The sequence below is a fragment of the Amia ocellicauda genome, unplaced genomic scaffold (genome assembly GCF_036373705.1).
Source record: "Amia ocellicauda isolate fAmiCal2 unplaced genomic scaffold, fAmiCal2.hap1 HAP1_SCAFFOLD_41, whole genome shotgun sequence".
NCBI lineage: Eukaryota > Metazoa > Chordata > Actinopteri > Amiiformes > Amiidae > Amia > Amia ocellicauda.
In genome coordinates, this window is record NW_027102981.1 from 833,808 (window position 1) to 852,650 (window position 18,843).

The 18,843-nt window shown below is 43.4% G+C and overlaps 16 non-coding genes across 16 annotated transcripts; all 16 read right to left on the minus strand.

Annotated features, from left to right (window-relative positions):
* Positions 1 to 934: 934 nt before the first annotated feature.
* LOC136735647 (5S ribosomal RNA) lies at positions 935 to 1,053 on the minus strand. Its single transcript, XR_010811182.1, has one exon. It is a non-coding gene; the product is annotated as a 5S ribosomal RNA (ribosomal RNA).
* A 1,066-nt stretch (positions 1,054 to 2,119) lies between these two features.
* LOC136735111 (5S ribosomal RNA) lies at positions 2,120 to 2,238 on the minus strand. The gene has a single exon (XR_010810734.1). It is a non-coding gene; the product is annotated as a 5S ribosomal RNA (ribosomal RNA).
* Positions 2,239 to 3,279: 1,041 nt separating this feature from the next.
* On the minus strand, positions 3,280 to 3,398 carry LOC136735121 (5S ribosomal RNA). Its single transcript, XR_010810744.1, has one exon. It is a non-coding gene; the product is annotated as a 5S ribosomal RNA (ribosomal RNA).
* Positions 3,399 to 4,452: 1,054 nt separating this feature from the next.
* On the minus strand, positions 4,453 to 4,571 carry LOC136735287 (5S ribosomal RNA). The gene has a single exon (XR_010810903.1). It is a non-coding gene; the product is annotated as a 5S ribosomal RNA (ribosomal RNA).
* A 1,066-nt stretch (positions 4,572 to 5,637) lies between these two features.
* On the minus strand, positions 5,638 to 5,756 carry LOC136735358 (5S ribosomal RNA). The gene has a single exon (XR_010810970.1). It is a non-coding gene; the product is annotated as a 5S ribosomal RNA (ribosomal RNA).
* Positions 5,757 to 6,812: 1,056 nt separating this feature from the next.
* Positions 6,813 to 6,931, minus strand: LOC136735192 (5S ribosomal RNA). The gene has a single exon (XR_010810813.1). It is a non-coding gene; the product is annotated as a 5S ribosomal RNA (ribosomal RNA).
* A 1,066-nt stretch (positions 6,932 to 7,997) lies between these two features.
* LOC136735345 (5S ribosomal RNA) lies at positions 7,998 to 8,116 on the minus strand. Its single transcript, XR_010810962.1, has one exon. It is a non-coding gene; the product is annotated as a 5S ribosomal RNA (ribosomal RNA).
* Positions 8,117 to 9,173: 1,057 nt separating this feature from the next.
* On the minus strand, positions 9,174 to 9,292 carry LOC136735984 (5S ribosomal RNA). The gene has a single exon (XR_010811511.1). It is a non-coding gene; the product is annotated as a 5S ribosomal RNA (ribosomal RNA).
* A 1,055-nt stretch (positions 9,293 to 10,347) lies between these two features.
* LOC136735379 (5S ribosomal RNA) lies at positions 10,348 to 10,466 on the minus strand. Its single transcript, XR_010810990.1, has one exon. It is a non-coding gene; the product is annotated as a 5S ribosomal RNA (ribosomal RNA).
* A 1,066-nt stretch (positions 10,467 to 11,532) lies between these two features.
* On the minus strand, positions 11,533 to 11,651 carry LOC136735112 (5S ribosomal RNA). The gene has a single exon (XR_010810735.1). It is a non-coding gene; the product is annotated as a 5S ribosomal RNA (ribosomal RNA).
* A 1,050-nt stretch (positions 11,652 to 12,701) lies between these two features.
* LOC136735648 (5S ribosomal RNA) lies at positions 12,702 to 12,820 on the minus strand. The gene has a single exon (XR_010811183.1). It is a non-coding gene; the product is annotated as a 5S ribosomal RNA (ribosomal RNA).
* A 1,066-nt stretch (positions 12,821 to 13,886) lies between these two features.
* LOC136735113 (5S ribosomal RNA) lies at positions 13,887 to 14,005 on the minus strand. The gene has a single exon (XR_010810736.1). It is a non-coding gene; the product is annotated as a 5S ribosomal RNA (ribosomal RNA).
* A 1,041-nt stretch (positions 14,006 to 15,046) lies between these two features.
* On the minus strand, positions 15,047 to 15,165 carry LOC136735122 (5S ribosomal RNA). Its single transcript, XR_010810745.1, has one exon. It is a non-coding gene; the product is annotated as a 5S ribosomal RNA (ribosomal RNA).
* Positions 15,166 to 16,219: 1,054 nt separating this feature from the next.
* LOC136735288 (5S ribosomal RNA) lies at positions 16,220 to 16,338 on the minus strand. The gene has a single exon (XR_010810904.1). It is a non-coding gene; the product is annotated as a 5S ribosomal RNA (ribosomal RNA).
* A 1,066-nt stretch (positions 16,339 to 17,404) lies between these two features.
* Positions 17,405 to 17,523, minus strand: LOC136735359 (5S ribosomal RNA). Its single transcript, XR_010810971.1, has one exon. It is a non-coding gene; the product is annotated as a 5S ribosomal RNA (ribosomal RNA).
* A 1,056-nt stretch (positions 17,524 to 18,579) lies between these two features.
* LOC136735193 (5S ribosomal RNA) lies at positions 18,580 to 18,698 on the minus strand. Its single transcript, XR_010810814.1, has one exon. It is a non-coding gene; the product is annotated as a 5S ribosomal RNA (ribosomal RNA).
* Positions 18,699 to 18,843: the final 145 nt, after the last annotated feature.

Here is an 18,843-nt window from a genome sequence, read left to right on the forward strand (position 1 = left end):
AGACAGTCCCTGCTAACACGAAACGTTGTGGCAACGTTGTGCGTTAGCTGGGGTGCCACACCAGACCTATGTATTACAAAACGAACACATTGTCTTGATAAAACAGCTGTAATTGAGTGCCTGACACGCCATTCAAGCGCAATCTTGAGAAGGTGTGCATTTCAGTAAGGATTTCAATTGACATGCAGTATGAAACTGAAAGGAGGTTGCATCACTATGATGCATAACATTGCATGTATTGTATTTTCAAGTGTGTGCATTCATCCTGTTGTCATTTTGTTTTGAAAGCAGAAGAATCATTCAACAGGTTGCTGAGACAAATGTAAACCAGTAAAACATATGAAGAGAAACAAACCTTGAATATAAGTTCAGTTGTTTAAACATTTGACAAACTATGGTGAGGGGGTAAGAAAACACACAAATCCAGCAGCTCCTGTATTTCAATACACCAGAACCCAATATTATTGGCGAGTCGGGTAGTCCATCATCACAGTTCGAGGGCAGGCATCATTTCAGTAATTTCATCTTGTTGCATTCACATCCGTGCCTTGAATGAGATTGAATGTGATCTTTGCTCTCAAGTATGTTCCCAAGTTTTACACTTTCGTGCTTTGCATGAATGGGAATGGAACCGTGTGTGTTGAATGAGGCTCCTTGTGAGCACTGAACTTTGTCCGGTGGAGTTCCTTTTTGTGTTGCTGTAATTCTGTCATTTCTCGATGAGAAAGATTAGGCAACATTTAGTCACTTCTAGCCATGATGCTCAATTTATTTATGAATGTACCCTAGTTACTAGGGACCGTTTACATTGGAGAACAAGATCTATTGTATGCCTGTGTATTTGGGGAAGTCAAATCTGAAATAATGATGAAATTGCGTGTATCCAAAGTTAAAACTCGTGATATGTCGCCCTCTGGTGTGTAAAAGATGCAAAAGCTTACAGCACCTGGTATTCCCAGGCGGTCTCCCATCCAAGTACTGACCAGGCCCGAGCCTGCTTAGCTTCCGAGATCGGACGAGATCGGGCGTATTCAGGCTAGTATGGCCGTAAGCTAGGAATGCTGTCCCTGACGCTCTACTTAAAGGGAAGGCAATATCCGTTTCTGCCGTTCATACTTACAGTTGAACTGTCTCTCTACTCTAAAGCCCGGGACACACCAGCGCGCCGCAGACAGTCCCTGCTAACACGCCACGTTGTGGCAACATTGTGGCAACGTTGTGCGTTAGCTGGGGTGCCACACCAGACCGGAACTATATATTACAAAACGAACACATTGTCTTGATAAAACAGCTGTAATTGAGTGCCTGACACGCCAGTCAAGCGCAATCTTGAGAAGGTGTGCATTTCAGTAAGGATTTCAATTGACATGCAGTATGAAACTGAAAGGAGGTTGCATCACTATGATGCATAACATTGCATGTATTGTTTTTACAAGTGTGTGCATTCATCCTGTTGTCATTTTGTTTTGAAAGCAGAAGAATCATTCAACAGGTTGCTGAGACAAATGTAAACCAGTAAAACATATGAAGAGAAACAAACCTTGAATATAAGTTCAGTTGTTTAAACATTTGACAAACTATGGTGAGGGGGTAAGAAAACACACAAATCCAGCAGCTCCTGTATTTCAATACACCAGAACCCAATATTATTGGCGAGTCGGGTAGTCCATCATCACAGTTCGAGGGCAGGCATCATTTCAGTAATTTCATCCCGTTGCATTCACATCCGTGCCTTGAATGAGATTGAATGTGATCTTTGCTCTCAAGTATGTTCCCAAGTTTTACACTTTCGTGCTTTGCATGAATGGGAATGGAACCGTGTGTGTTGAATGAGGCTCCTTGTGAGCACTGAACTTTGTCCGGTGGAGTTCCTTTTTGTGTTGCTGTAATTGTGTCATTTCTCGATGAGAAAGATTAGGCAACATTTAGTCACTTCTAGCCATGATGCTCAATTTATTTACGAATGTACCCTAGTTACTAGGGACCGTTTACATTGGAGAACAAGATCTATTGTATGCCTGTGTATTTGGGGAAGTCAAATCTGAAATAATGATGAAATTGCGTGTATCCAAAGTTAAAACTCGTGATTTGTCGCCCTCTGGTGTGTAAAAGATGCAAAAGCTTACAGCACCTGGTATTCCCAGGCGGTCTCCCATCCAAGTACTGACCAGGCCCGAGCCTGCTTAGTTTCCGAGATCGGACGAGATCGGGCGTATTCAGGCTAGTATGGCCGTAAGCCAGGGAGGCTGTCCCTGACGCTCTACTTAAAGGGAAGGCAATATCCGTTTCTGCCGCTCATACTTACAGTTGAACTGTCTCTCTACTCTAAAGTCCGGGACACACCAGCACGCCGCAGACAGTCCCTGCTAACACGAAACGTTGTGGCAACGTTGTGCGTTAGCTGGGGTGCCACACCAGACCTATGTATTACAAAACGAACACATTGTCTTGATAAAACAGCTGTAATTGAGTGCCTGACACGCCATTCAAGCGCAATCTTGAGAAGGTGTGCATTTCAGTAAGGATTTCAATTGACATGCAGTATGAAACTGAAAGGAGGTTGCATCACTATGATGCATAACATTGCATGTATTGTATTTTCAAGTGTGTGCATTCATCCTGTTGTCATTTTGTTTTGAAAGCAGAAGAATCATTCAACAGGTTGCTGAGACAAATGTAAACCAGTAAAACATATGAAGAGAAACAAACCTTGAATATAAGTTCAGTTGTTTAAACATTTGACAAACTATGGTGAGGGGGTAAGAAATGACACAAATCCAGCAGCTCCTGTATTTCAATACACCAGAAGCCAATATTATTGGCGAGTCGGGTAGTCCATCATCACAGTTCGAGGGCAGGCATCATTTCAGTAATTTCATCCCGTTGCATTCACATCCGTGCCTTGAATGAGATTGAATGTGATCTTTGCTCTCAAGTATGTTCCCAAGTTTTACACTTTCGTGCTTTGCATGAATGGGAATGGAACCGTGTGTGTTGAATGAGGCTCCTTGTGAGCACTGAACTTTGTCCGGTGGAGTTCCTTTTTGTGTTGCTGTAATTGTGTCATTTCTCGATGAGAAAGATTAGGCAACATTTAGTCACTTCTAGCCATGATGCTCAATTTATTTACGAATGTACCCTAGTTACTAGGGACCGTTTACGTTGGAGAACAAGATCTATTGTATGCCTGTGTATTTGGGGAAGTCAAATCTGAAATAATGATGAAATTGCGTGTATCCAAAGTTAAAACTCGTGATTTGTCGCCCTCTGGTGTGCAAAAGCTTACAGCACCTGGTATTCCCAGGCGGTCTCCCATTCAAGTACTGACCAGGCCCGAGCCTGCTTAGCTTCCGAGATCGGACGAGACCGGGCGTATTCAGGCTAGTATGGCCGTAAGCCAGGGAGGCTGTCCCTGACGCTCTACTTAAAGGGAAGGCAATATCCGTTTCTGCCGCTCATACTTGCAGTTGAACTGTCTCTCTACTCTAAAGTCCGGGACACACCAGCGCGCCGTAGACAGTCCCTGCTAACACGAAACGTTGTGGCAACGTTGTGCGTTAGCTGGGGTGCCACACCAGACCGGAACTATATTTTACAAAACGAACACATTGTCTTGATAAAACAGCTGTAATTGAGTGCCTGACACGCCAGTCAAGCGCAATCTTGAGAAGGTGTGCATTTCAGTAAGGATTTCAATTGACATGCAGTATGAAACTGAAAGGAGGTTGCATCACTATGATGCATAACATTGCATGTATTGTATTTTCATGTGTGTGCATTCATCCTGTTGTCATTTTAATTTGAAAGCAGAAGAATCATTCAACAGGTTGCTGAGACAAATTTAACCAGTAAAACATATGAAGAGAAACAAACCTTGAATATAAGTTCAGTTGTTTAAACATTTGACAAACTATGGTGAGGGGGTAAGAAAACACACAAATCCAGCAGCTCCTGTATTTCAATACACCAAAACCCAATATTATTGGCGAGTCGGGCAGTCCATCATCACAGTTCGAGGGCAGGCATCATTTCAGTAATTTCATCCCGTTGCATTCACATCCGTGCCTTGAATGAGATTGAATGTGATCTTTACTCTCAAGTATATTTCCAAGTTTTACACTTTCATGCTTTGCATGAATGGGAATGGAACCGTGTGTGTTGAATGAAGCTCCTTGTGAGCACTGAACTTTGTCCAGTGGAGTTCCTTTTTGTGTTGCTGTAATTGTGTCATTTCTTGATGAGAAAGATTAGGCAACATTTAGTCACTTCTAGCCATGATGCTCAATTTATTTACGAATGTACGCTAGTTACTAGGGACCGTTTACGTTGGAGAACAAGATCTATTGTATGCCTGTGTATTTGGGGAAGTAAAATCTGAAATAATGATGAAATTGCGTGTATCCAAAGTTAAAACTCGTGATTTGTCGCCCTCTGGTGTGTAAAAGATGCAAAAGCTTACAGCACCTGGTATTCCCAGGCAGTCTCCCATCCAAGTACTAACCAGGCCAGAGCCTGCTTAGCTTCTGAGATCGGACGAGATCGGGCGTATTCAGGCTAGTATGGCCGTAAGCCAGAGAGGCTGTCCCTGACGCACTACTTAAAGGGAAGGCAATATCCGTTTCTGCCGCTCATACTTGCAGTTGAACTGTCTCTCTACTCTAAAGTCCGGGACACACCGGCGAAGAAAAGACAGTCCCTGCTAACACGCCACGTTGTGGCAACGTTGTGGCAACGTTGTGCGTTAGCTGGGGTGCCACACCAGACCGGAACTATATTTTACAAAACGAACACATTGTCTTGATAAAACAGCTGTAATTGAGTGCCTGACACGCCAGTCAAGCGCAATCTTGAGAAGGTGTACATTTCAGTAAGGATTTCAATTGACATGCAGTATGAAACTGAAAGGAGGTTGCATCACTATGATGCATAACATTGCATGTATTGTATTTTCAAGTGTGTGCATTCATCCTGTTGTCATTTTGTTTTGAAAGCAGAAGAATCATTCAACAGGTTGCTGAGACAAATGTAAACCAGTAAAACATATGAAGAGAAACAAACCTTGAATATAAGTTCAGTTGTTTAAACATTTGACAAACTATGGTGAGGGGGTAAGAAAACACACAAATCCAGCAGCTCCTGTACTTCAATACACCAGAAGCCAATATTATTGGTGAGTCGGGTAGTCCATCATCACAGTTCGAGGGCAGGCATCATTTCAGTAATTTCATCCCGTTGCATTCACATCCGTGCCTTGAATGAGATTGAATGTGATCTTTGCTCTCAAGTATGTTCCCAAGTTTTACACTTTCGTGCTTTGCATGAATGGGAATGGAACCGTGTGTGTTGAATGAGGCTCCTTGTGAGCACTGAACTTTGTCCGGTGGAGTTCCTTTTTGTGTTGCTGTAATTGTGTCATTTCTTGATGAGAAAGATTAGGCAACATTTAGTCACTTCTAGCCATGATGCTCAATTTATTTACGAATGTACCCTAGTTACTAGGGACCGTTTACGTTGGAGAACAAGATCTATTGTATGCCTGTGTATTTGGGGAAGTAAAATCTGAAATAATGATGAAATTGTGTGTATCCAAAGTTAAAACTCGTGATTTGTCGCCCTCTGGTGTGTAAAAGGTGCAAAAGCTTACAGCACCTGGTATTCCCAGGCGGTCCCCCATCCAAGTACCGACCAGGCCCGAGCCTGCTTGGTTTCCGAGATCGGACGAGATCGGGCGTATTCAGGCTAGTATGGCCGTAAGCCAGGGAGGCTGTCCCTGATGCTCTACTTAAAGGGAAGGCAATATCCGTTTCTGCCGTTCATACTTACAGTTGAACTGTCTCTCTACTCTAAAGCCCGGGACACAGCAGCGCGCCGCAGACAGTCCCTGCTAACACGCCATGTTGTGGCAACGTTGTGCGTTAGCTGGGGTGCCACACCAGACCGGAACTATATTTTACAAAAAAAAACACATTGTCTTGATAAAACAGCTGTAATTGAGTGCCTGACACGCCAGTCAAGCGCAATCTTGAGAAGGTGTGCATTTCAGTAAGGATTTCAATTGACATGCAGTATGAAACTGAAAGGAGGTTGCATCACTATGATGCATAACATTGCATGTATTGTATTTTCAAGTGTGTGCATTCATCCTGTTGTCATTTTGTTTTGAAAGCAGAAGAATCATTCAACAGGTTGCTGAGACAAATGTAAACCAGTAAAACATATGAAGAGAAACAAACCTTGAATATAAGTTCAGTTGTTTAAACATTTGACAAACTATGGTGAGGGGGTAATAAAACACACAAATCCAGCAGCTCCTGTATTTCAATACACCAGAACCCAATATTATTGGCGAGTCGGGTAGTCCATCATCACAGCTCGAGGGCAGGCATCATTTCAGTAATTTCATCCCGTTGCATTCACATCCGTGCCTTGAATGAGATTGAATGTGATCTTTGCTCTCAAGTATGTTCCCAAGTTTTACACTTTCGTGCTTTGCATGAATGGGAATGGAACCGTGTGTGTTGAATGAGGCTCCTTGTGAGCACTGAACTTTGTCCGGTGGAGTTCCTTTTTGTGTTGCTGTAATTGTGTCATTACTCGATGAGAAAGATTAGGCAACATTTAGTCACTTCTAGCCATGATGCTCAATTTATTTACGAATGTACCCTAGTTACTAGGGACCGTTTACGTTGGAGAACAAGATCTATTGTATGCCTGTGTATTTGGGGAAGTAAAATCTGAAATAATGATGAAATTGTGTGTATCCAAAGTTAAAACTCGTGATTTGTCGCCCTCTGGTGTGAAAAAGGTGCAGAAGCTTACAGCACCTGGTATTCCCAGGCGGTCTCCCATCCAAGTACTGACCAGACCCGAGCCTGCTTGGCTTCCGAGATCGGACGAGATCGGGCGTATTCAGGCTAGTATGGCCGTAAGCCAGGGAGGCTGTCCCTGACGCTCTACTTAAAGGGAAGGCAATATCCGTTTCTGCCGTTCATACTTACAGTTGAACTGTCTCTCTACTCTAAAGCCCGGGACACACCAGCGCGCTGCAGACAGTCCCTGCTAACACGCCACGTTGTGGCAACGTTGTGGCAACGTTGTGCGTTAGCTGGGGTGCCACACCAGACCGGAACTATATTTTACAAAACGAACACATTGTCTTGATAAAACAGCTGTAATTGAGTGCCTGACTTGCCAGTCAAGCGCAATCTTGAGATGGTGTGCATTTCAGTAAGGATTTCAATTGACATGCAGTATGAAACTGAAAGGAGGTTGCATCACTATGATGCATAACATTGCATGTATTGTATTTTCAAGTGTGTGCATTCATCCTGTTGTCATTTTGTTATGAAAGCACAAGAATCATTCAACAGGTTGCTGAGACAAATGTAAACCAGTAAAACATATGAAGAGAAACAAACCTTGAATATAAGTTCAGTTGTTTAAACAATTGACAAACTATGGTGAGGGGGTAAGAAAACACACAAATCCAGCAGCTCCTGTATTTCAATACACCGGAACCCAATATTATTGGCGAGTCGGGTAGTCCATCATCACAGTTCGAGGGCAGGCATCATTTCAGTAATTTCATCCCGTTGCATTCACATCCGTGCCTTGAATGAGATTGAATGTGATCTTTGCTCTCAAGTATGTTCCCAAGTTTTACACTTTTGTGCTTTGCATGAATGGGAATGGAACCGTGTGTGTTGAATGAGGCTCCTTGTGAGCACTGAACTTTGTCCGGTGGAGTTCCTTTTTGTGTTGCTGTAATTGTGTCATTTCTCGATGAGAAAGATTAGGCAACATTTAGTCACTTCTAGCCATGATGCTCAATTTATTTACGAATGTACCCTAGTTACTAGGGACCGTTTACGTTGGAGAACAAGATCTATTGTATGCCTGTGTATTTGGGGAAGTCAAATCTGAAATAATGATGAAATTGTGTGTATCAAAAGTTAAGACTCGTGATTTGTCGCCCTCTGGTGTGTAAAAGGTGCAAAAGCTTACAGCACCTGGTATTTCCAGGCGGTCTACCATCCAAGTACTGACCAGGCCCGAGCCTGCTTGGCTTCCGAGATCGGACGAGATCGGGCGTATTCAGGCTAGTATGGCTGTAAGCCAGGGAGGCTGTCCCTGACGCTCTACTTAAAGGGAAGGCAATATCCGTTTCTGCCGTTCATACTTACAGTTGAACTGTCTCTCTACTCTAAAGCCCGGGACACACCAGCGCGCCGCAGACAGTCCCTGCTAACACGCCACGTTGTGGCAACATTGTGGCAACGTTGTGCGTTAGCTGGGGTGCCACACCAGACCGGAACTATATATTACAAAACGAACACATTGTCTTGATAAAACAGCTGTAATTGAGTGCCTGACACGCCAGTCAAGCGCAATCTTGAGAAGGTGTGCATTTCAGTAAGGATTTCAATTGACATGCAGTATGAAACTGAAAGGAGGTTGCATCACTATGATGCATAACATTGCATGTATTGTATTTTCAAGTGTGTGCATTCATCCTGTTGTCATTTTGTTTTGAAAGCAGAAGAATCATTCAACAGGTTGCTGAGACAAATGTAAACCAGTAAAACATATGAAGAGAAACAAACCTTGAATATAAGTTCAGTTGTTTAAACATTTGACAAACTATGGTGAGGGGGTAAGAAAACACACAAATCCAGCAGCTCCTGTATTTCAATACACCAGAACCCAATATTATTGGCGAGTCGGGTAGTCCATCATCACAGTTCGAGGGCAGGCATCATTTCAGTAATTTCATCCCGTTGCATTCACATCCGTGCCTTGAATGAGATTGAATGTGATCTTTGCTCTCAAGTATGTTCCCAAGTTTTACACTTTCGTGCTTTGCATGAATGGGAATGGAACCGTGTGTGTTGAATGAGGCTCCTTGTGAGCACTGAACTTTGTCCGGTGGAGTTCCTTTTTGTGTTGCTGTAATTGTGTCATTTCTCGATGAGAAAGATTAGGCAACATTTAGTCACTTCTAGCCATGATGCTCAATTTATTTACGAATGTACCCTAGTTACTAGGGACCGTTTACGTTGGAGAACAAGATCTATTGTATGCCTGTGTATTTGGGGAAGTCAAATCTGAAATAATGATGAAATTGCGTGTATCCAAAGTTAAAACTCGTGATTTGTCGCCCTCTGGTGTGCAAAAGCTTACAGCACCTGGTATTCCCAGGCGGTCTCCCATCCAAGTACTGACCAGGCCCGAGCCTGCTTGGCTTCCGAGATCGGACGAGATCGGGCGTATTCAGGCTAGTATGGCCATAAGCCAGGGAGGCTGTTCCTGACGCTCTACTTAAAGGGAAGGCAATATCCGTTTCTGCCGTTCATACTTACAGTTGAACTGTCTCTCTACTCTAAAGCCCGGGACACACCAGCGCGCCGCAGACAGTCCCTGCTAACACGCCACGTTGTGGCAACGTTGTGCGTTAGCTGGGGTGCCACACCAGACCGGAACTATATTTTACAAAACGAACACATTGTCTTGATAAAACAGCTGTAATCGAGAGCCTGACACGCCAGTCAAGCGCAATCTTGAGAAGGTGTGCATTTCAGTAAGGATTTCAATTGACATGCAGTATGAAACTGAAAGGAGGTTGCATCACTATGATGCATAACATTGCATGTATTGTATTTTCAAGTGTGTGCATTCATCCTGTTGTCATTTTGTTTTGAAAGCAGAAGAATCATTCAACAGGTTTCTGAGACAAATGTAAACCAGTAAAACATATGAAGAGAAACAAACCTTGAATATAAGTTCAGTTGTTTAAACATTTGACAAACTATGGTGAGGGGGTAAGAAAACACACAAATCCAGCAGCTCCTGTATTTCAATACACCAGAACCCAATATTATTGGCGAGTCGGGTAGTCCATCATCACAGTTCGAGGGCAGGCATCATTTCAGTAATTTCATCCCGTTGCATTCACATCCGTGCCTTGAATGAGATTGAATGTGATCTTTGCTCTCAAGTATGTTCCCAAGTTTTACACTTTCGTGCTTTGCATGAATGGGAATGGAACCGTGTGTGTTGAATGAGTCTCCTTGTGAGCACTGAACTTTGTGCGGTGGAGTTCCTTTTTGTGTTGCTGTAATTGTGTCATTTCTTGATGAGAAAGATTAGGCAACATTGAGTCACTTCTAGCCATGATGCTCAATTAATTTACGAATGTACCCTAGTTACTAGGGACCGTTTACGTTGGAGAACAAGATCTATTGTATGCCTGTGTATTTGGGGAAGTAAAATCTGAAATAATGATGAAATTGTGTGTATCCAAAGTTAAAACTCGTGATTTGTCGCCCTCTGGTGTGTAAAAGGTGCAAAAGCTTACAGCACCTGGTATTCCCAGGCGGTCTCCCATCCAAGTACTGACCAGGCCCGAGCCTGCCTGGCTTCCGAGATCGGTCGAGATCGGGCGTATTCAGGCTAGTATGGCCGTAAGCCAGGGAGGCTGTCCCTGACGCTCTACTTAAAGGGAAGGCAATATCCGTTTCTGCCGATCATACTTACAGTTGAACTGTCTCTCTACTCTAAAGCCCGGGACACACCAGCGCGCCGCAGACAGTCCCTGCTAACACGCCACGTTGTGGCAACGTTGTGGCAACGTTGTGCGTTAGCTGGGGTGCCACACCAGACCGGAACTATATTTTACAAAACGAACACATTGTCTTGATAAAACAGCTGTAATTGAGTGCCTGACACGCCAGTCAAGCGCAATCTTGAGAAGGTGTGCATTTCAGTAAGGATTTCAATTGACATGCAGTATGAAACTGAAAGGAGGTTGCATCACTATGATGCATAACATTGCATGTATTGTTTTTACAAGTGTGTGCATTCATCCTGTTGTCATTTTGTTTTGAAAGCAGAAGAATCATTCAACAGGTTGCTGAGACAAATGTAAACCAGTAAAACATATGAAGAGAAACAAACCTTGAATATAAGTTCAGTTGTTTAAACATTTGACAAACTTTGGTGAGGGGGTAAGAAAACACACAAATCCAGCAGCTCCTGTATTTCAATACACCAGAACCCAATATTATTGGCGAGTCGGGTAGTCCATCATCACAGTTCGAGGGCAGGCATCATTTCAGTAATTTCATCCCGTTGCATTCACATCCGTGCCTTGAATGAGATTGAATGTGATCTTTGCTCTCAAGTATGTTCCCAAGTTTTACACTTTCGTGCTTTGCATGAATGGGAATGGAACCGTGTGTGTTGAATGAGGCTCCTTGTGAGCACTGAACTTTGTCCGGTGGAGTTCCTTTTTGTGTTGCTGTAATTGTGTCATTTCTCGATGAGAAAGATTAGGCAACATTTAGTCACTTCTAGCCATGATGCTCAATTTATTTACGAATGTACCCTAGTTACTAGGGACCGTTTACATTGGAGAACAAGATCTATTGTATGCCTGTGTATTTGGGGAAGTCAAATCTGAAATAATGATGAAATTGCGTGTATCCAAAGTTAAAACTCGTGATTTGTCGCCCTCTGGTGTGTAAAAGATGCAAAAGCTTACAGCACCTGGTATTCCCAGGCGGTCTCCCATCCAAGTACTGACCAGGCCCGAGCCTGCTTAGTTTCCGAGATCGGACGAGATCGGGCGTATTCAGGCTAGTATGGCCGTAAGCCAGGGAGGCTGTCCCTGACGCTCTACTTAAAGGGAAGGCAATATCCGTTTCTGCCGCTCATACTTACAGTTGAACTGTCTCTCTACTCTAAAGTCCGGGACACACCAGCACGCCGCAGACAGTCCCTGCTAACACGAAACGTTGTGGCAACGTTGTGCGTTAGCTGGGGTGCCACACCAGACCTATGTATTACAAAACGAACACATTGTCTTGATAAAACAGCTGTAATTGAGTGCCTGACACGCCATTCAAGCGCAATCTTGAGAAGGTGTGCATTTCAGTAAGGATTTCAATTGACATGCAGTATGAAACTGAAAGGAGGTTGCATCACTATGATGCATAACATTGCATGTATTGTATTTTCAAGTGTGTGCATTCATCCTGTTGTCATTTTGTTTTGAAAGCAGAAGAATCATTCAACAGGTTGCTGAGACAAATGTAAACCAGTAAAACATATGAAGAGAAACAAACCTTGAATATAAGTTCAGTTGTTTAAACATTTGACAAACTATGGTGAGGGGGTAAGAAAACACACAAATCCAGCAGCTCCTGTATTTCAATACACCAGAACCCAATATTATTGGCGAGTCGGGTAGTCCATCATCACAGTTCGAGGGCAGGCATCATTTCAGTAATTTCATCTTGTTGCATTCACATCCGTGCCTTGAATGAGATTGAATGTGATCTTTGCTCTCAAGTATGTTCCCAAGTTTTACACTTTCGTGCTTTGCATGAATGGGAATGGAACCGTGTGTGTTGAATGAGGCTCCTTGTGAGCACTGAACTTTGTCCGGTGGAGTTCCTTTTTGTGTTGCTGTAATTCTGTCATTTCTCGATGAGAAAGATTAGGCAACATTTAGTCACTTCTAGCCATGATGCTCAATTTATTTATGAATGTACCCTAGTTACTAGGGACCGTTTACATTGGAGAACAAGATCTATTGTATGCCTGTGTATTTGGGGAAGTCAAATCTGAAATAATGATGAAATTGCGTGTATCCAAAGTTAAAACTCGTGATATGTCGCCCTCTGGTGTGTAAAAGATGCAAAAGCTTACAGCACCTGGTATTCCCAGGCGGTCTCCCATCCAAGTACTGACCAGGCCCGAGCCTGCTTAGCTTCCGAGATCGGACGAGATCGGGCGTATTCAGGCTAGTATGGCCGTAAGCTAGGAATGCTGTCCCTGACGCTCTACTTAAAGGGAAGGCAATATCCGTTTCTGCCGTTCATACTTACAGTTGAACTGTCTCTCTACTCTAAAGCCCGGGACACACCAGCGCGCCGCAGACAGTCCCTGCTAACACGCCACGTTGTGGCAACATTGTGGCAACGTTGTGCGTTAGCTGGGGTGCCACACCAGACCGGAACTATATATTACAAAACGAACACATTGTCTTGATAAAACAGCTGTAATTGAGTGCCTGACACGCCAGTCAAGCGCAATCTTGAGAAGGTGTGCATTTCAGTAAGGATTTCAATTGACATGCAGTATGAAACTGAAAGGAGGTTGCATCACTATGATGCATAACATTGCATGTATTGTTTTTACAAGTGTGTGCATTCATCCTGTTGTCATTTTGTTTTGAAAGCAGAAGAATCATTCAACAGGTTGCTGAGACAAATGTAAACCAGTAAAACATATGAAGAGAAACAAACCTTGAATATAAGTTCAGTTGTTTAAACATTTGACAAACTATGGTGAGGGGGTAAGAAAACACACAAATCCAGCAGCTCCTGTATTTCAATACACCAGAACCCAATATTATTGGCGAGTCGGGTAGTCCATCATCACAGTTCGAGGGCAGGCATCATTTCAGTAATTTCATCCCGTTGCATTCACATCCGTGCCTTGAATGAGATTGAATGTGATCTTTGCTCTCAAGTATGTTCCCAAGTTTTACACTTTCGTGCTTTGCATGAATGGGAATGGAACCGTGTGTGTTGAATGAGGCTCCTTGTGAGCACTGAACTTTGTCCGGTGGAGTTCCTTTTTGTGTTGCTGTAATTGTGTCATTTCTCGATGAGAAAGATTAGGCAACATTTAGTCACTTCTAGCCATGATGCTCAATTTATTTACGAATGTACCCTAGTTACTAGGGACCGTTTACATTGGAGAACAAGATCTATTGTATGCCTGTGTATTTGGGGAAGTCAAATCTGAAATAATGATGAAATTGCGTGTATCCAAAGTTAAAACTCGTGATTTGTCGCCCTCTGGTGTGTAAAAGATGCAAAAGCTTACAGCACCTGGTATTCCCAGGCGGTCTCCCATCCAAGTACTGACCAGGCCCGAGCCTGCTTAGTTTCCGAGATCGGACGAGATCGGGCGTATTCAGGCTAGTATGGCCGTAAGCCAGGGAGGCTGTCCCTGACGCTCTACTTAAAGGGAAGGCAATATCCGTTTCTGCCGCTCATACTTACAGTTGAACTGTCTCTCTACTCTAAAGTCCGGGACACACCAGCACGCCGCAGACAGTCCCTGCTAACACGAAACGTTGTGGCAACGTTGTGCGTTAGCTGGGGTGCCACACCAGACCTATGTATTACAAAACGAACACATTGTCTTGATAAAACAGCTGTAATTGAGTGCCTGACACGCCATTCAAGCGCAATCTTGAGAAGGTGTGCATTTCAGTAAGGATTTCAATTGACATGCAGTATGAAACTGAAAGGAGGTTGCATCACTATGATGCATAACATTGCATGTATTGTATTTTCAAGTGTGTGCATTCATCCTGTTGTCATTTTGTTTTGAAAGCAGAAGAATCATTCAACAGGTTGCTGAGACAAATGTAAACCAGTAAAACATATGAAGAGAAACAAACCTTGAATATAAGTTCAGTTGTTTAAACATTTGACAAACTATGGTGAGGGGGTAAGAAATGACACAAATCCAGCAGCTCCTGTATTTCAATACACCAGAAGCCAATATTATTGGCGAGTCGGGTAGTCCATCATCACAGTTCGAGGGCAGGCATCATTTCAGTAATTTCATCCCGTTGCATTCACATCCGTGCCTTGAATGAGATTGAATGTGATCTTTGCTCTCAAGTATGTTCCCAAGTTTTACACTTTCGTGCTTTGCATGAATGGGAATGGAACCGTGTGTGTTGAATGAGGCTCCTTGTGAGCACTGAACTTTGTCCGGTGGAGTTCCTTTTTGTGTTGCTGTAATTGTGTCATTTCTCGATGAGAAAGATTAGGCAACATTTAGTCACTTCTAGCCATGATGCTCAATTTATTTACGAATGTACCCTAGTTACTAGGGACCGTTTACGTTGGAGAACAAGATCTATTGTATGCCTGTGTATTTGGGGAAGTCAAATCTGAAATAATGATGAAATTGCGTGTATCCAAAGTTAAAACTCGTGATTTGTCGCCCTCTGGTGTGCAAAAGCTTACAGCACCTGGTATTCCCAGGCGGTCTCCCATTCAAGTACTGACCAGGCCCGAGCCTGCTTAGCTTCCGAGATCGGACGAGACCGGGCGTATTCAGGCTAGTATGGCCGTAAGCCAGGGAGGCTGTCCCTGACGCTCTACTTAAAGGGAAGGCAATATCCGTTTCTGCCGCTCATACTTGCAGTTGAACTGTCTCTCTACTCTAAAGTCCGGGACACACCAGCGCGCCGTAGACAGTCCCTGCTAACACGAAACGTTGTGGCAACGTTGTGCGTTAGCTGGGGTGCCACACCAGACCGGAACTATATTTTACAAAACGAACACATTGTCTTGATAAAACAGCTGTAATTGAGTGCCTGACACGCCAGTCAAGCGCAATCTTGAGAAGGTGTGCATTTCAGTAAGGATTTCAATTGACATGCAGTATGAAACTGAAAGGAGGTTGCATCACTATGATGCATAACATTGCATGTATTGTATTTTCATGTGTGTGCATTCATCCTGTTGTCATTTTAATTTGAAAGCAGAAGAATCATTCAACAGGTTGCTGAGACAAATTTAACCAGTAAAACATATGAAGAGAAACAAACCTTGAATATAAGTTCAGTTGTTTAAACATTTGACAAACTATGGTGAGGGGGTAAGAAAACACACAAATCCAGCAGCTCCTGTATTTCAATACACCAAAACCCAATATTATTGGCGAGTCGGGCAGTCCATCATCACAGTTCGAGGGCAGGCATCATTTCAGTAATTTCATCCCGTTGCATTCACATCCGTGCCTTGAATGAGATTGAATGTGATCTTTACTCTCAAGTATATTTCCAAGTTTTACACTTTCATGCTTTGCATGAATGGGAATGGAACCGTGTGTGTTGAATGAAGCTCCTTGTGAGCACTGAACTTTGTCCAGTGGAGTTCCTTTTTGTGTTGCTGTAATTGTGTCATTTCTTGATGAGAAAGATTAGGCAACATTTAGTCACTTCTAGCCATGATGCTCAATTTATTTACGAATGTACGCTAGTTACTAGGGACCGTTTACGTTGGAGAACAAGATCTATTGTATGCCTGTGTATTTGGGGAAGTAAAATCTGAAATAATGATGAAATTGCGTGTATCCAAAGTTAAAACTCGTGATTTGTCGCCCTCTGGTGTGTAAAAGATGCAAAAGCTTACAGCACCTGGTATTCCCAGGCAGTCTCCCATCCAAGTACTAACCAGGCCAGAGCCTGCTTAGCTTCTGAGATCGGACGAGATCGGGCGTATTCAGGCTAGTATGGCCGTAAGCCAGAGAGGCTGTCCCTGATGCACTACTTAAAGGGAAGGCAATATCCGTTTCTGCCGCTCATACTTGCAGTTGAACTGTCTCTCTACTCTAAAGTCCGGGACACACCGGCGAAGAAAAGACAGTCCCTGCTAACACGCCACGTTGTGGCAACGTTGTGGCAACGTTGTGCGTTAGCTGGGGTGCCACACCAGACCGGAACTATATTTTACAAAACGAACACATTGTCTTGATAAAACAGCTGTAATTGAGTGCCTGACACGCCAGTCAAGCGCAATCTTGAGAAGGTGTACATTTCAGTAAGGATTTCAATTGACATGCAGTATGAAACTGAAAGGAGGTTGCATCACTATGATGCATAACATTGCATGTATTGTATTTTCAAGTGTGTGCATTCATCCTGTTGTCATTTTGTTTTGAAAGCAGAAGAATCATTCAACAGGTTGCTGAGACAAATGTAAACCAGTAAAACATATGAAGAGAAACAAACCTTGAATATAAGTTCAGTTGTTTAAACATTTGACAAACTATGGTGAGGGGGTAAGAAAACACACAAATCCAGCAGCTCCTGTACTTCAATACACCAGAAGCCAATATTATTGGTGAGTCGGGTAGTCCATCATCACAGTTCGAGGGCAGGCATCATTTCAGTAATTTCATCCCGTTGCATTCACATCCGTGCCTTGAATGAGATTGAATGTGATCTTTGCTCTCAAGTATGTTCCCAAGTTTTACACTTTCGTGCTTTGCATGAATGGGAATGGAACCGTGTGTGTTGAATGAGGCTCCTTGTGAGCACTGAACTTTGTCCGGTGGAGTTCCTTTTTGTGTTGCTGTAATTGTGTCATTTCTTGATGAGAAAGATTAGGCAACATTTAGTCACTTCTAGCCATGATGCTCAATTTATTTACGAATGTACCCTAGTTACTAGGGACCGTTTACGTTGGAGAACAAGATCTATTGTATGCCTGTGTATTTGGGGAAGTAAAATCTGAAATAATGATGAAATTGTGTGTATCCAAAGTTAAAACTCGTGATTTGTCGCCCTCTGGTGTGTAAAAGGTGCAAAAGCTTACAGCACCTGGTATTCCCAGGCGGTCCCCCATCCAAGTACCGACCAGGCCCGAGCCTGCTTGGTTTCCGAGATCGGACGAGATCGGGCGTATTCAGGCTAGTATGGCCGTAAGCCAGGGAGGCTGTCCCTGATGCTCTACTTAAAGGGAAGGCAATATCCGTTTCTGCCGTTCATACTTACAGTTGAACTGTCTCTCTACTCTAAAGCCCGGGACACAGCAGCGCGCCGCAGACAGTCCCTGCTAACACGCCATGTTGTGGCAACGTTGTGCGTTAGCTGGGGTGCCACACCAGACCGGAACTATATTTTACAAAAAAAAACACATTGTCTTGATAAAACAGCTGTAATTGAGTGCCTGACACGCCAGTCAAGCGCAATCTTGAGAAGGTGTGCATTTCAGTAAGGATTTCAATTGACATGCAGTATGAAACTGAAAGGAGGTTGCATCACTATGATGCATAACATTGCATGTATTGTATTTTCAAGTGTGTGCATTCATCCTGTTGTCATTTTGTTTTGAAAGCAGAAGAATCATTCAACAGGTTGCTGAGACAAATGTAAACCAGTAAAATATATGAAGAGAAACAAACCTTGAATATAAGTTCAGTTGTTTAAACATTTGACAAACTATGGTGAGGGGGTAATAAAACACACAAATCCAGCAGCTCCTGTATTTCAATACACCAGAACCCAATATTATTGGCGAGTCGGGTAGTCCATCATCACAGCTCGAGGGCAGGCATCATTTCAGTAATTTCATCCCGTTGCATTCACATCCGTGCCTTGAATGAGATTGAATGTGATCTTTGCTCTCAAGTATGTTCCCAAGTTTTACACTTTCGTGCTTTGCATGAATGGGAATGGAACCGTGTGTGTTGAATGAGGCTCCTTGTGAGCACTGAACTTTGTCCGGTGGAGTTCCTTTTTGTGTTGCTGTAATTGTGTCATTACTCGATGAGAAAGATTAGGCAACATTTAGTCACTTCTAGCCATGATGCTCAATTTATTTACGAATGTACCCTAGTTACTAGGGACCGTTTACGTTGGAGAACAAGATCTATTGTATGCCTGTGTATTTGGGGAAGTAAAATCTGAAATAATGATGAAATTGTGTGTATCCAAAGTTAAAACTCGTGATTTGTCGCCCTCTGGTGTGAAAAAGGTGCAGAAGCTTACAGCACCTGGTATTCCCAGGCGGTCTCCCATCCAAGTACTGACCAGACCCGAGCCTGCTTGGCTTCCGAGATCGGACGAGATCGGGCGTATTCAGGCTAGTATGGCCGTAAGCCAGGGAGGCTGTCCCTGACGCTCTACTTAAAGGGAAGGCAATATCCGTTTCTGCCGTTCATACTTACAGTTGAACTGTCTCTCTACTCTAAAGCCCGGGACACACCAGCGCGCTGCAGACAGTCCCTGCTAACACGCCACGTTGT